Genomic DNA, 12,032 nt, shown 5'->3' with positions numbered 1-12,032 from the left:
TCCCCTGGAGGACATGGCTGCTTTGGAATGCTCTGTGGCATCATATCTCGCTGAGGTCCCACCCCTTCCCAAGCCCTGCCCTCTTCAGGCTCCACCCCCTCTAATCTCCATGGATTTCCCAGCCAGGTTTAATTTAATGTAATTAATTTGATTTAATGTTTTGATTTATGCCCCGCCTTATCCCGCGAGCGGGCTCGGGGCGGCTTACAGCAGTACAAACAAACATCAGAATTAGAACATCATAAAACAGTTTTAATAGTCAAAACAGCATATTCAGAAGAGGCAGACACTCTCTCAGGCATAAGCGGCAAACATGCAGCAACACGTATGGCCAATAACTGTCAACTCTATACAAACACCGTGAGTGTGAAATGGTGGGGGGAAGTGATGACATTCAAAGGGAGGCCCTCTAGATCAATTAAAAGCCTGGTGGGAGAGCTCCATCTTGCTAGCCCTGCGGAATTTTGACAAGTCCCGCAGGACTCGAATCTCCAAGGGGAACTCATTCCACCAAGTACCAGACCAAAAAGGCCTTGCCTCTTGTAGAAACCAGTTGGGTGTCCTTAGGCCCAGGGACTGCAAGCAGATGTTGTGAGGCAAACCTCAGAGCATGGGGGGGGGGGCTCCTATTGAGAGAGGCCGTCCCATATACATGCAACCCTACCTAGAATCGTAGCTGATTCCCACACTACAGAGATCACTTCCCAGTTTGGTGTAGTGGTTAAGTGTGTGGACTCTTATCTGGGAGAACTGGGTTTAATTCCCCACTCCTCCACTTGCACCTGCTGGAATGACCTTGGGTCAACCATAACTATCACAGAGGTTGTCCTTGAAAGGGCAGCTTCTGTGAGAGCCCTCTCAGCCCCACCCACCTCACAGGGTGTTTGTTGTGGGGGAGGATGATAAAAGAGATTGTGAGCCGCTCTGAGACTCTGAGTGGGGGGTGGAATATAAATCCAATATCTTTTTCTTTTTCTTCCTGTGGAGAAAATGCCCACTTCTGAGGATGGATTCTGTGGCATTTTACTCCATTGAGTTCTCTTCCCTCCCCAGGCTCTACTCCCAAATCTCCAGGAATTCACCTTCCCAGTTGGCAACCCTATTCAGCTGCAGGATTGCTAGCATGGTCATTTAGCAATCAACCCCACCCCCCGCAAGTAGAGTTGTTTGCTGTGAGTCTTGTTCTTCTTCCACACCAGGAGACAAATAAAAGGAGTTTGAGAACACCAGCAGAGAATTAATAACATCTTGATGACTTCTGTGGAAAGAAGAAAAGCAACATTCAGAAGGCAGGAACAGATCTTTTATTTCCCGTGGGAGCAGGGTTAGCTGAAAATCAGCAGGAAGTTCACCTGGGGGAGGGAGCTCACTCGCAGCTCTAGCATGTGCTCAAAACTCTATGGTTTAACCACGGAGATTCGGACAATGCTAGAGCATTGCCCAGTATGATGACATCACTTCCGGGTCACTCCAGAAGTGGTGTCACCAGTGTTGATTATTGTCCCCCATTTCTCTTACTGCCCAGCCAAATGGCAGCAAGCTGAGGAATTGGGAATCAGTAAGTCTCCCCACTGACCCTGGATTCCCAGAAGACAAAAAGAGACAATACTAATCACACATCCAGGGGCAGGAGGTTCCAAAACCTGGGGGCCACAATCAAAAAGACCCTGACATGAGATCACGATCATTCATATTGTATTATTTCCCATTACTACTATGTATGGGGGGGTGGTGGGGGGTGGGCTCCCTCTGGGAATCCTACCCCCCCAGGGAAAGTGCATGCGCAATACATAGCCTCTCCTCTCCCAGTGTAGTGAACGCCGCGTTGTCACTGTCTGGCTATGCCTGGCAGATGGTCACTGCAATGGCCTCTCCTGCATTACTGCATCCGTAGCAACACCTTCTCGCTGGTCCCCCCCGTTTTCACAGAGTTTGCTACGTCATGGTGCGACCGAATTGTCCGGTGGTATAACCGGATGGGCAGGCTGGGCCCACCAACTTCGTCAGCCTAAGAGAAGGAAAACTCTAACATCAAACCCGGGCAGATAGAGCTCGTTAATGTAACACCTACCACCTGGAGGACTCACTGCCGGCGTCCCGGCTTACTGGGCCATGGCAGATGACCCCCAGGTGAAAGGGTGGAGCCAGTACCGCGCACACTGCGCTTCACCTAAAAAATTCCTCTGCGCAGGCCTGAAGGGCATATCCACACACACAACCCACAACGCATCAAGTCCTGCAGCGATAGGCAAGGGGCGAAACGGCAGGTGGAAGGTGCCACTGGAAGCCGCTGTCCCGATCCTGCATGTAGGCGGTTCAGGATATTGGTCGCCTGATGCTAACCCGGAGACGAAAGCATCTTTCGGCAGCACCCTGAACGACCAAGCAGCCTTATCTAGGGACAGCACTGCTTGCTCCACACGGAGAGGGGCCTAGAAAAGGTGGCCTAAACAAAGCTCGTCTCCCCCACCCCAGTTGGCTAGCCGCGGTCAACGGGCATCCTTACTTGTGGTCGAAAAATAACAACAAAGAAAAGGCATGCACCTGCCTCACAAAGTGTGCAAAGACTAAAGCTTGCATGTTGGAACATCAGAACCATGCTTGACACAGTAGGCAGTGGTCGCCCTGAACGACGCTCTGCTCTAGTTGCCCACGAACTTCTCAGGTTGAATATCGACATAGCAGCTCTCAGTGAGGTCCGTTTCCCTGAGGAAGGTAGTCTTCAAGAACACGGTGCTGGCTATACCCTCTACTGGTCGGGTAAGTCAAAGGCTGAGAGCCGCCTTTCTGGCGTTGGCTTCATGGTCAGGAACTCCATTGCCTCCAAACTCGAAAACCTGCCAACAGGTCACTCAGATCGCATCATGTCCATGCGCCTCCCACTTCAAAACAAGCAGCATGCAACACTCTTCAGTGTGTATGCCCCAACCCTTCAAGCAGATCCTGCAGAAAAGAACAAGTTCTATGCTGATCTACGCAACCTCGTACGGAAGACCCCTACAGAGGACAAGGTGATCATCCTTGGCAACTTCAATGCCAGAGTAGGTAAAGACTCGGAAGCCTGGAAAGGAGTACTTGGCAAACACGGCATTGGCAACTGCAATGACAACGGGCGCCTCCTGCTAGAATTCTGCATGGAGCACCAGCTCACCATCACCAACACTATCTTCCAGCAGAAGAACAGTCTGAAGACAACCTGGATGCACCCACGGTCCAAGCATTGGCACCTTATCGACTACATTCTGGTGCGCCAGAGAGACCTTCGAGATGTCTTACACACCCGAGTAATGCCCAGCGCAGAATGTCATACGGATCATCGTCTTGTACACTGCAATCTCCGTCTTCACTTTAAACCCACACCTAGGAGAGGAGGTATCCCTCGGAGGAAGTTTCAGGTTGGCAGTCTCCAGTCAGCCGAAGTTAAAGCTGCCTTCCAGGCAAAACTCCAGTCAAGAATTGAGGACCTCAGTTGCCCCACAGACCCTTCTCCAGAAGCACTCTGGGAACACCTAAAAACTACCGTCCTGCAGATCTCTGAAGAAGTCCTCGGGTTCTCCACAAGGAAGAACAAGGACTGGTTTGATGAGAACAATCAAGAGATCCAAGAATTACTGGCAAAAAAGAGATCTGCCTACCAAGCACATCTTGCTCAGCCCTCCTGTCCTGGGAAAAAAGCAACCTTTCGCGCTGCATGTAGCAACCTCCAGCACAAGCTTCGAGACATTCAGAACGAGTGGTGGACCAAGCTTGCAGAGAGAACCCAGCTGTGTGCAGACACTGGTGATTTAAGAGGGTTCTACGAAGCCCTGAAGGCAGTATATGGTCCATCATATCAGGCTCAGAGTCCCTTGCATAGTGCAGACGGCCAAGTGCTCCTCACAGACAAGGCATCCATACTGAACCGGTGGTCGGAGTATTTTCAGGTTCTCTTCAGTGCCAACCGCGTAGTTCAAGATTCAGCAATCCACCTCACCCCACTTCAACCGGTGAAAACAGAGTTGGATGAGATCCCCACCCTAGAAGAGACTGTTAAAGCCATCAAGCAACTGAAAAGTGGCAAGGCAGCGGGAGTTGATGGAATTCCACCAGAGATCTGGAAGCATGGGGGCACAGTACTACATAGCTCACTTCACAAAGTACTTGTCACCTGCTGGGAACAAGGCAAATTACCACAGGACTTTCGCGATGCAATCATCATCACCCTATACAAGAACAAAGGGGAAAAGTCAGACTGCTCCAACTACCGGGGGATAACCCTACTCTCCATCGCAGGCAAAATCCTTGCCAGAATACTCCTGAACAGACTGGTGCCCACCATTGCAGAAGAACTCCTCCCAGAGAGCCAGTGCGGCTTCAGAGCTAACAGGAGCACCACCGACATGGTATTTGTTCTCAGGCAGCTCCAAGAGAAATGCAGGGAACAGAACAAGGGTCTGTATGTGACTTTTGTCGACTTTACCAAAGCTTTCGATACCGTTAGCAGGAAAGGCCTGTGGCAAATCTTGGAACGTTTAGGATGTCCCCCAAGGCTCCTCAGCATGATCATCCAGCTACACGAAGACCAGCGAGGCCAAGTCAGACACTGCAACGACCTCTCGGAGCCCTTCCCAATAGGCACAGGTGTAAAGCAAGGCTGCGTTCTCGCGCCAACTCTCTTTACGATCTTCTTTAGCATGATGCTTCAAAGAGCCGCAGTAGATCTAGATGAGGATGATGGTGTCTACATCCGCTATCGCACCGATGGCAGCCTGTTCAACCTGAGGCGACTAAAGGCACACTCCAAGACAATGGAAAAACTCATCCGAGAGCTACTGTTTGCTGATGATGCTGCACTCGTCTCCCTCTCGGTATCAGCTCTGCAGCATATGACGTCCTGCTTTGCAGAGGCTGCCAAGCTATTCGGCCTAGAAGTTAGTCTGAAGAAGACAGAAGTTCTCCACCAGCCTGCACCCCAGGAAGATTATCACCCTCCCTGCATCACTGTGGGTGAATCAGTTCTGAAGACAGTCCAGCAGTTCAGCTACCTGGGGTGCATCATCTCCTCAGATGCCAAGATCGACAAGGAGATTGACAACAGGCTGGCAAAGGCAAACCGTGCATTTGGCCGACTGCACAAAAGAGTGTGGAGCAACAAGCATCTGAAAAAAGGCACAAAGATCAATGTTTACAAAGCGGTTGTGATGACAACCCTCATCTATGGCTCCGAATCGTGGGTTTTATACCGTCATCACCTGCGACTCCTTGAGCGCTTTCATCAGCGCTGCCTTCGCACCATCCTCAACATCCACTGGAGTGACTTTGTGACCAACACTGAAGTCCTCAAGCGGGCAGAGGTTACCAGCATCGAGGCACTGCTGTTGAAGACGCAGCTGCGCTGGGCAGGGCATATTTCTAGGATGGAAAACCACCGCCTTCCCAAGATTGCCCTGTATGGCGAACTCTCCACCGGCCATTGAAATAGAGGGGCACCAAAGAAGAGGTACAAGGACTCCTTGAAGAAATCCCTTAGCACCTGTCACATCAACCATCACCAGTGGTCTGACCTAGCCTCAGATCGCAAAGCATGGAGGCACACCATCCACCAGGCTGTCTCTTTCTTTGAGAACACACGCATAGCTGGTCTTGAGGACAAAAGGAGATTGAGGAAGAATTGCACTGCTACAGGACCAACCCTAAATCAGACTTTTCCCTGCAGCCGCTGTGGCCGGACCTGCCTGTCCCACATTGGTCTTGTCAGCCACCAGTGAGCCTGCAGCAAACGTGGACTATTGCACCCTTCTTAAATCTTCATTCGCGAAGCCAAGCCGAGAGAGAGAGACTATGTATGGGTGTGAAAGCTGGACAATGAAGAGAGCCGACGGGGAGAAAAGTGATTGATTTTGAAACCTGGTGTTGGAGGAGAGTTTTACAGATACCGTGGACCACCAAAATGACAAATCGGTGACTTCTAGATCAAACCAAGCCTGAACTCTCCCTAGGAGTGGCCAAACTGCAGCTCAGGAGCCAAATGTGGCTCTTTCACACATCTTGTGCGGCTCTCAAAGCCTCCACTGCCCCGACTTGGAAAGGGCATTTCTCTCTTTAAATAACTTCTCCAAGTCACGCCAGCCAGCCAGCAGCTTGGCAAATGCATTTAAAGTTAAAGTTGCTTTCTTTCCACCTCTCACTCCTCTCTCCTTCCCCTCAATCTATTTTCCTTCCTTCCTTCCTTCCTTCCTTCCTTCCTTCCTTCCTTCCTTCCTTCCTTCCTTCCTTCCTTCCTTCCTTCCTTCCTTCCTTCCTTCCTTCCCTCCCTCCCTCCCTCCTTCCCTCCCTCCTTCCTTCCTTCCTTCCCTCCCTTCCTCCTTCCTTCCCTCCCTCCCTCCTTCCTTCCTTCCTTCCCTCCTTCCTTCCTTCCTTCCCTCCCTTCTTCCCTCCCTCCCTACGTCCCTCCCTCCCTCCCTCCTTCCTTCCCTCCTTCCTTCCTTCCTTCCCTCCTTCCTTCCTTCCTTCCTTCCTTCCTTCCTTCCTTCCTTCCTTCCTTCCCTCCTTCCCTCCCTCCCTTCCTTCCCTCCTTCCCTTCCTTCCTTCCCTCCTTCCCTCCCTCCCTCCTTCCTTCCCTTCCTTCCCTCCCTCCCTCCCTCCTTCCCTCCCTCCCTCCTTCCTTCCTTCCTTCCTTCCCTCCTTCCTTCCCTCCCTCCCTCCCTCCCTCCCTTCCTTCCTTCCTTCCTTCCTTCCTTCCCTCCTTCCTTCCCTCCCTCCCTCCCTCCCTTCCTTCCTTCCCTCCCTCCTTCCGTCCCTCCCTCCTTCCTTCCCTCCTTCCTTCCTTCCCTCCTTCCTTCCTTCCCTCCTTCCTTCCCTCCCTCCTTCCCTCCTTCCTTCCTTCCCTCCTTCCCTTCCTTCCTTCCCTCCTTCCCTCCCTTCCTCCCTTCCTTCCCTCCTTCCCTCCCTCCCTCCTTCCTTCCCTCCTTCCTTCCTTCCTTCCTTCCTTCCTTCCTTCCTTCCTTCCTTCCTTCCTTCCTTCCTTCCTTTCCTTCCCTCCCTCCCTCCCTCCTTCCTTCCTTCCTTCCTTCCTTCCTTCCTTCCTTCCTTCCTTCCTTCCTTCCTTCCTTCCTTCCTTCCTTCCTTCCTTCCTGTCTTGTGGCTCTCAGATATCTGACGTTCATGTCTTGTGGCTCTCAAACATCTGATGTTTATTCTATGTGGCTCTTACATTATGCAAGTTTGGCTACCCCTGCTATAAGCTAAAAGGACTAACCTGAGTCGATTGTACTTTGGTTACGTCATGAGAAGACGAAAATCACTGGAGAAGATGGTAATGGTAGGAAAAAGTGAAGGCAGCCAGAAAACAGGAAGACCCAACAGGGGATGGTCGGACTCCATTAAGGAAGCCATGACCTGGCCTTCAGTTTGTGAGACCTGAGAATGCCTCTTAATGACAGGGCTTTTGGGAGAAAGTAAATCCAGAAGGTCGCTGTGCATTAGAAGTGGCTCAGCAGCACTTAACACGCCCGCTCACACACGGATTACATATTTTTGCGTGTTTAATAAGAAAAACAATTCTAAAAAAAATAAATTAAATTGATATTGAGCAGGCTGTCATAACCTTTTAAAAATAATAACCTGCCTCAAACTATTCAGGGCTCCATTCCCGGAGCGCTACTAATTATCTCTATCTGCTCGACACCCAATTTGGACGTCACGGATGCAATCAAGGCCCGTCGTTTTCATTGTCGGGAGTGAAAACCCATTTGTGCAGGTGCTGATCAAACGTCTCGAACAGAGCAACAGGTCAACAGGTGGTTGTTCAGAGAGCTGAGGGAAAAGGTGAGCCGTGCCTCGTTCTTTAAAAAAGCGTTATTAATTAACCTGGTTTGTCAATTGACTTTGGTCACATGAGCAAAGGGGTCCAGGAGGGGCTGTGGCTCAGTGGCAGAGCCTCTGCTTGGCATGCAGAAGGTCCCAGGTTCAATCTTTGGCATCTCCAGTTGAAAGGATCTGGGAGAGGGCGGGGTTTGGAGACAGGAGGGGCCTCAGCATGGTGCAATGCCTTAGAGTCCACCCTTCAAAGCAGCCATTTTCTCCAGGGGAATAGATCTCTGCCATCTATAGACCCAGGCCTCAGATTCAACAGGAGCTCACAGGAGCACAACTCCTGAACCTTTCTGATGGCCCCTCTCCTCCTCTCCACCTACCTTGTCCATGGAATAGTAGGTGCAGCTACATAACAATCCCTGGGTTAGTAGAATGGCCAACCAGCCAGTCATTAGGAGCTTTGCCACATCCCCAGCAGCCCTCATTAACCCCTGGAGAAGCCCGCGCTACCCCTTTCTCCACTTCATATGTGATTTTTGGTGGTGGGTGGTTTGCTGCCCTTTTGACTGGGGGGACGGCCCAGAAGAAGAAGAAGATATTGGATTTATATCCCGCCCTCCACTCCAAAGAGTCTCAGAGCGGCTCAAAATCTCCCTCCCCCACAACAGATACCCTGTGAGGTAGATGAAGATATTGGATTTATATCCCGCCCTCCACTCCGAAGAGTCTCAGAGTGGCTCACAATCTCCTTTATCTTCCTCTCCCACAACAGACGCCCTGTGAGGTAGATGAAGATATTGGATTTATATCCCACCCTCCACTCCAAAGAGTCTCAGAGCGGCTCACAATCTCCTTTATCTTCCTCCCCCACAACAGACACCCTGTGAGGTAGATGAAGATATTGGATTTATATCCCGCCCTCCACTCCAAAGAGTCTCAGAGCGGCTCACAATCTCCTCTACCTTCCTCCCCCACAACAGACACCCTGTGAGGTGGGTGGGGCTGGAGAGGGCTCTCACAGCAGCTGCCCTTTCGAGGACAACCTCTTCCAGAGCTATGGTTGACCCAAGGCCATCCCAGCAAGTGCAAGTGGAGGAGTGGGGAATCGAACCCGGTTCTCCCAGATAAGAGTCCGCACACTTAACCACTACACCAAACTGGCTCTCCAGGAGAGCCCGGCCTGGACGAGCGAGGCCTACTTGGCCTGGCTGGATTTCTAGCCAGCCCAAGCAGGCCTCGCTCACCCAGAGCTCTCCTTTGTTGCATCAGGTTACTTTTGGCTGAGGGGGGGTGGCGGCATATGCTAATGAATTATGCTAGTGAGTTCTGCCACCTATTTTTTTTATTATTTTTACAAAATGACCCCTGTGCGGACCAGTTGTGAAAGCGGAAGATCTCTGGACCCCACCTGGAAGCCGGCAACTCTGTCTGCCTGCCAGGTGACCAGACCACTGCCAGTTTTGTCAACTTGGCTCATGGCCTGATGCAGATTCTTTCTCCGCAGACCCATGCCCTCTGTCTTGGTAGTGACGGGGACTGCGCTCCTCCTTAATAACTTCACCTTGTCTTGCTGTGCAAGGGGAGGGGGGGGGAGGAAATTCTGCACTCTCTCTCTCCCCCGTCCCTCCCCAGCAACAGTCGAAAAGTATAACCACCGGCTGGAGAATATTGAATTTTGTTTTTCTGAGTCTGAAGAAGTGCTGAGCCAGCAGCGAACCCATCAACAGGATCCTTCGGCTTGGAGGGAGACTGCTAATGAACCCTGAACGGTGCTGCTTCATAAATACTTTGGGGGAATTTAATATATTGGCAATATAGTGCCCCCCCCACTGCCCTTTCACATTCCCGTATTTTGCTGTTGAATAAGAATCTAGAGGGAGCCACCCCAGTAGAGATGCAAGACTCCAGGTGGGACCTGGGGATCCCCTGGAATTCCAGCTCATCTCCAAACTACAGAGATCTGTTCCCCTGGAGAAAATGGCTGCTCTGGAGGTTGGACTCTGTAGCATTGTACTCTGCTGATAGGGATGCCAGCCTCCAGGTGGGGCCTGCGGATCCCCTGGAATTGCAGCTTATCTCCAGACTACAGAGATCTGCCCCCCTGGAGAAAATGGCTGCTCTGGAGGGTGGACTCTATGGCATTGTGCCCCCTGAGGTCCCTATCCTGCCCAAGCTCCGCCCCCCAAATCTTCAGTAGTTTCCCAACCTGGAACTGGCAAACCTATGCCCCCTGCTGGTGGCCAGGGGCAACTTGGCAATCCTACCTCCTGCATCACATGAACAGTCCCTTTTGTCTTCAATGGAAGGGGCCAGGGCTCTGTGGAAGAGCCTCTGTTTTGCATATAAAAGGTCCCAGGTTCAATCCCCAGCATCTCGAATTAAAGGACCAGGCAGCAGGTGACGGGAAAGACCTCAGCCTGAGATCCCGGAGAGCTGCTGCCACTCTGAGAAGATACACTGACCTTGATGGAGCAAGATCCAGGTGGGCAGCCGTGATAGTCTGAAGCAATAGAAAAAAGTTGGAGACCAGCAGCACCTTTAAGCTTACATCCTGTGTAAAAATTTGTTGGTCTTAAAGGTGCTACTGGACTCCAACTTTGTTCAGGAAGAAGAAGAAGACCGTAGATTGATACCCTGCCCATCTCTCTGAATCAGAGTCTCAGAGCGGCTCACAATCTCCTTTACCTTCCTCCCCCCACAACAGACACCCTGTGAGGTGAGTGGGGCTGAGAGAGCTCTCCCAGAAGCTGCCCTTTCAAGGACAACTCTGCAAGAGCTATGGCTGACCCAAGGCCATTCCAGCAAATGCAAGTAGAGGAGCGGGGAATCAAACCCGGTTCTCCCATATAAGAGCCCGCACATTTAACCACTACACCAGACTGGGTCTCTATTGATGGAACCAGGGTCTCTGATTCAATATAAAGAAGTTTTTTGTGTTCATTTGTCTTGGGTGCTAATTAACCACATCTGAAAACAAATGTTGATTGGGGAGAAAGCTATCCAATGTTGTTAATGAGGAGGAGGAGGAAGAAGATTGAATTTATGCCCTGCCCTTCATTCGGAGTCTCAGAGAAGCTTACAATCTCCTTTCCCTTCCTCACCCCACAACAGACACTCTGTGATGCAGTTGGGGCTGAGAGAGCTCTGACAGAAACTGCTCTTGAGAGGGACAGCTCTGGTGAGAACTGTGACTGACTCAGGAGTGGGGAATCAAGCCTGATCTTCCCAGATTAGAGCCCACGCACTTAACCCCTACACCAAACCAGCTCTCCAGTTTGGCCTCTGCCTGTACAAAGCTTCTGTCACAAATCTGGAAGAAACCGAACACCAGACTCTCACTTCTCCTGCAAGATGCCCACAGGTGGCGATAAAAGTTTAGCAGGCTTTGAGTGGAACGCAGTTCCTAAAATGCGCACAGGGTGCGAAGTGCATTGTCGTGCTAAGCTGGAGACACTTACCACGTACTAATTTTTCTAAGTGAGAAATTACAGTGGGTGGATTGTAACAATCACGAAACAGCTCAGAGAACAAGTGAGAAGAGTTTTGCTTCTGCAAAAATATTGACGAGTTCATGCCAGCAGAAAGGTGTACCGAAAAGAACCCCCAAAGAGTTTTTCTCCCACTCTCCCAGGACATTTTCCAAGGGTGTTATCAGCACAGTTGTTTCCTGATGCTTGCCTGCATGACAAGGCCATAGACTTAGGGCTGCCATCCTGTCCTACCCAGTGGCCAACCAGTCCTCGGGAAGAACAACAGCAGGGCATGGAGGCTGAGGCTTTCATAAGAATGTATGATGAATGTATGCTGGATCAGGCCAGTGGTCCAGCTAGCCCAGCATCTTGTCTCACCCAGTGGCCAACCAGTTCCTCTGAACAGCCAACAACAGGAATGGAGGTCAAGACCTTCATAAGAACAGAGGTCCATCTAGTCTATTATCCTGTCCTACCCAGTGGCGAACCAGTTCCTCTCGACGGCCACCAACAAGGCATAGAGACCAAGACCTTCCCCTGATAACCCCCCCCCCCCAGAAGATCCCTGCTGGATCAGGGCAGTAGTAGTCCATCTATTTCAGCCTCCTGTCTCACATAGTGGCCAACCAGTTCCTCTGGAGGTCCAACAGCAAGGCACAGAGGCTGAGGCCTTCTTCTGATGCTGTCTCCTTGCACTGGGATGGAGAGATTGACTGCCTCCAAATGATTTTTTAATTTTTTAAAAAAATAGCCAGAGGGGAAAGAATT

At 51.1% G+C, this 12,032-nt stretch overlaps 1 protein-coding gene across 1 annotated transcript in view; it reads right to left on the bottom strand.

Moving 5' to 3' along the window:
• SNUPN (snurportin 1) overlaps nucleotides 1-10,996 on the bottom strand; it is a 385,834-nt gene extending 374,838 nt beyond the window's left edge. The window contains exon 1 of the mRNA XM_060259917.1: nucleotides 10,991-10,996. The gene's annotated coding sequence lies outside the window, so the exon portion shown is untranslated. The remainder of the gene's footprint in view (nucleotides 1-10,990) is intronic.
• Nucleotides 10,997-12,032: the final 1,036 nt, after the last annotated feature.

The sequence above is a fragment of the Heteronotia binoei genome, chromosome 19 (genome assembly GCF_032191835.1).
Source record: "Heteronotia binoei isolate CCM8104 ecotype False Entrance Well chromosome 19, APGP_CSIRO_Hbin_v1, whole genome shotgun sequence".
Taxonomy (NCBI): Eukaryota; Metazoa; Chordata; class Lepidosauria; order Squamata; family Gekkonidae; genus Heteronotia; species Heteronotia binoei.
Note: the sequence above shows the minus strand (reverse complement) of the source record. Positions and strands in the feature narration are given on the sequence as shown.